We start from the raw sequence: 3,845 nt of genomic DNA on the forward strand, positions 1-3,845 counted from the left end.
CTGATTACCTTATCTTTCTTCAGTTGTCTAAGATAAATAGCAGTCCTATTCCGGAATTTTTTGCTAATAAAACTGAATGGAAAGAAAATGTGATTTGAAGTTAGAAAGTTTCAAATCAACAGGTGACTTTTTTAAAACTCTTTTTACTTATTATAATGTCTTTCAAATGCTGGCTATGTGCTATTGCATTAAATGATATGGCTGGATGTTTTTAGCAGAAAGTGTAAAGCGCAGGATGTGTCCTCAGAGGCTTTCAGGCTGGCCTGGTCCTGAGTTACTACACTGTTGTCGTCATCATGGTCATCATCTTCACCATCTTCATCAGAGAGTACCAGAGTTTAATAGAATTGGCAGTGCTCAGTGTCTTGCTCTTACCTAGCAATTGTTCTGCCATATGAGCCATGCCACTAGCCTCTGAGTGATTCTATCTCATAAAACAGAAGCTTTCCCAGAACTATAGTTTCCAAGTGCCAGTTGTAAGACAGAATGACTTGGTAAATCATTTGGGCAAGTGAATGCTCAAAAGATGGACTCACAGGACTTACTAGGAAAAAAGTCACTTGGCTTACATGTCACTATCATATGGTCACTTATTTATAAAAAAATTACCAACTTAACAAATCAAATTAAGTGACAGGGATTTGGATGCATGGATGTATCAAACCATATCAGAAATACTAGACCTCGCTTGTAAAACACACCAAACTAAGCATGAAAATCTGTATTTGCCTCAGCTGCACATATATGCAATTTGGAACAATACAGAGATTATCATGGCTTCCACACAAAGATGACACACAAATTCATGAAGCATTCCATATTTTCATATTGATAAAGATGCATTATATTTATAGACTGCTTGGTTAAGTGGCACCTCCTTTGAACAAGTACTTAAAAGATAATAAATTTTTTTGGAAAACTATGCAAACCCTTCACCCAAAACATATAAAAGCAAGGGCCCCTCAGACTACACATGGCAGCACATACCTACACACTTATTCTCTTATCAAATCACTGTGTATATTAATCACCAGATTGCCAGCCAGCTAACCCCTGCCTCCTTCTTGGCAAGGCTCACTTAAAAACTGTAAAGCATCCTGATCCTGCCTACATAGCACTGTGACCTGCTGACTCTGCTTCCAGTTGTTAAGCCCTTGTCTGACCATCTGAAATGACTGCCTTTGTATCAGTTCTCCATCCTTGCCTCTTTAAATCCTGTGGCCATTTTTAACCTTGTTTTCAATCTTTCTATTATCTATATAACATGTATGGTCTGAGTGTTGTTATGATTAAAATGGAATAAAGAACTTGGAATTGTCATGTTGCAGGTTATTGAGCAAAAGCAAGAATACTCAGCAAAGTAAAAGACAATGAGGCTACCACAGCTTGAGAAATTATTCATATTCAATAAATTATATGCCCTTCAATAAATGTATTGGTCCATGTTTCTGGCATAACTTGCTCATAATAGAAAATCTAGTCTCAGAATTTTTCTTTTAACCTTTAGTTATTAGACAGAACAATGGCCACTTTAGGATGTAAACACAATATCAACTGGTTAATGAGATTTCAATCACACTTCTATCTTAGAATTTGAGTTTTCTTTAGGCTAACAGAATTAAAAGAAAGGTATGCATCTTCAGCTCTCCCATTTCTCCATTTTGATTTCCTCTTCAACTGCAAAAGCCAGTCTCTTCATGAAAGATGAAAAGTCCTTACCCCGTTGGTACCATTATTACATTCTTATCCAAGTCTTACCACTATTAGCCTGGTTCTACTCTCTCAGCCTGGCATATGGAGTTACAGAATTTCAGGGCCTAGAGTAAAGGGAAAATGTCAGGTGCCTTGCTAGACAGGAATTAGGAATTTCAAGGAGAATAGAGAGAGTGGACATCTTTGTCCCATTTCTTATTTTAGAGGAAATAGCTTTAACATTTCATTAAGTATAAAAGCTGGCTGTAGGTTTGTCATATACAGCCTTTATTACACTGAGGAATGTTCCATGGATTCCTAGCTTCTCCAGAGTTTTTATCATAAAGGGGTGTTGGAGCTTGTTAAAAAAAAAAAAAAACTGCTTTTTTTTTCTGCATCTATTGAGATGATCTTGTGGTTCTTGTCCTTGCACCCGTTGATGTTTTGAATTACACTAATTGACTATGTATATTGAACCACCTTTACATCCCTGGAATGAATCCCATTTGATTATAGTATATGGCTTTTTTGGCTACTTGTTGAATTCAGTTGGTCAGAATTTTATTGAGAAGTTTTACAACAATGTTCACCAAAGAGATGAGTCTCTTTCTTTGATAAGTCCCTATCTGGTTTACGGATGAGTGTTATTCTGGCTTCAAAGCATGAGTTTGGTAGTGATCTTTCAATTTCATTAAAGAGTTTGAGGAGTATTGGAGTGAGTTCTCCTTTGAAGGCCTTGTGGAATTTGACTATGAATCCATCTAGTCCTGAGATTTTCTTGGATGGGAGGTCTTTTATTGTCTTTCCATTTCATTACTTACTATGGGTCTAGTTAGTTGGCTTAAATCTTCTTGGTCTACTTTATTTGTTCAACCACTCTGGAAAGCAGGAAAGAGGTTCCTCAAAAGTCTAAACATAGAGATTCCCTATGACAGAGCAATCCTATTCCTAGGCATTTATCCAAATGACCACAAACCAGACCACACTAAAGCCACCAGCACAACCATGTTCACAGCAGCATTGCTTACTATAGCTAAGATACAGAATCAAGCCAGATGCTCCTCAATGGATGATTGGATCAAGAAAATGTGGTATATACATAATGGAATTCTATGCTTCCATCAGAAAGAATGGCATTGCCCCATTCATAAGGAAATGGAAAGACTTGGAAAAAATTCTAAGCAAAGTAAGTCAGACCTAAAGAAAAATAAGCTACGTGGTTTCCCTCATTTGTAATAATTAGAATTTGTCTATAAACTTACAAGTAAACCCAATGGATAGTAAAAGGAAAATAATTATACTTGGACATTATTAATTAAACAGCATTCCATAAACATTCACACAGTGAGATCAAAGTATTATATTCTTAGAAGAGGCTCACAAGGGCTCAGTAGCTATATGCATATGATCATATATAGTGATGGTTATCAGAATGAACTCCAAGAAACGGAAACAAGAGGTTTTTACCTATAGTGTTTGCAGTTATCATTTTTCTTTGTTTATATCTTCGTTTCGGTCTCTTTCTTTTTCCTTTGATTCCCTTTTGTTGCTGTTTTTGATTTCTGTACCCTTAGTTTGTATGTAAATTTATCTGATTTGGGGAGGGAAAAGGGAAATCACAGAAACAGTGGGACAAAGGGTAAATCAATTCAGCAGTGATATTCACTAGACACTATGTTGGAAATGAACTATACAACTTGGGGTGGGAGAGGAGTCAGCAGAGGGAAAAACTGGGAGAAATTAAGGGGGGGGGAGAAAATATATTCATTACCTGGCTTATGTAACTATACATCACCTTTACAATAAACTTTTTAAATTAAAAACAATTTCAGATAGTGTCAACCATGCACCAAGCCAAGTACAGGACGTTGTTCCCTGCATGTGCACAAAGTAACTGGCATGTGCCTAAGACTGCTTTAGAATGTTACTCCTGCCTCCTCTCCTTGCAATCTCTATGACATGGATGTTGTGCTTCTTCTAGTTGTATACTGCTCATTGCCCTCAAGCTTCAGTTTCCTTAGCCTGTAGCAGTCTTCTCACCTCTGACAGAAGTTCTTATACAAGATTCAAGATGGCTCCAGGCCATCTCTCTTCTCCTTAGAAGTTGATCTGGGCCACAGGAAACATTAAAACAACATTTGTCCCACAGGCCA

General features: G+C 37.1%; 1 non-coding gene across 1 annotated transcript; it reads left to right on the forward strand.

The window, feature by feature from the left end:
- Positions 1-721: 721 nt before the first annotated feature.
- LOC150058613 (U6 spliceosomal RNA) lies at positions 722-825 on the forward strand. The gene has a single exon (XR_016536950.1). It is a non-coding gene; the product is annotated as a U6 spliceosomal RNA (small nuclear RNA).
- The last annotated feature ends 3,020 nt before the right edge of the window (positions 826-3,845 follow it).

Source organism: Megascapheus bottae, chromosome 10 (assembly GCF_031878675.1).
Source record: "Megascapheus bottae isolate mThoBot1 chromosome 10, mThoBot2.hap1, whole genome shotgun sequence".
NCBI classification, from domain to species: domain Eukaryota; kingdom Metazoa; phylum Chordata; class Mammalia; order Rodentia; family Geomyidae; genus Megascapheus; species Megascapheus bottae.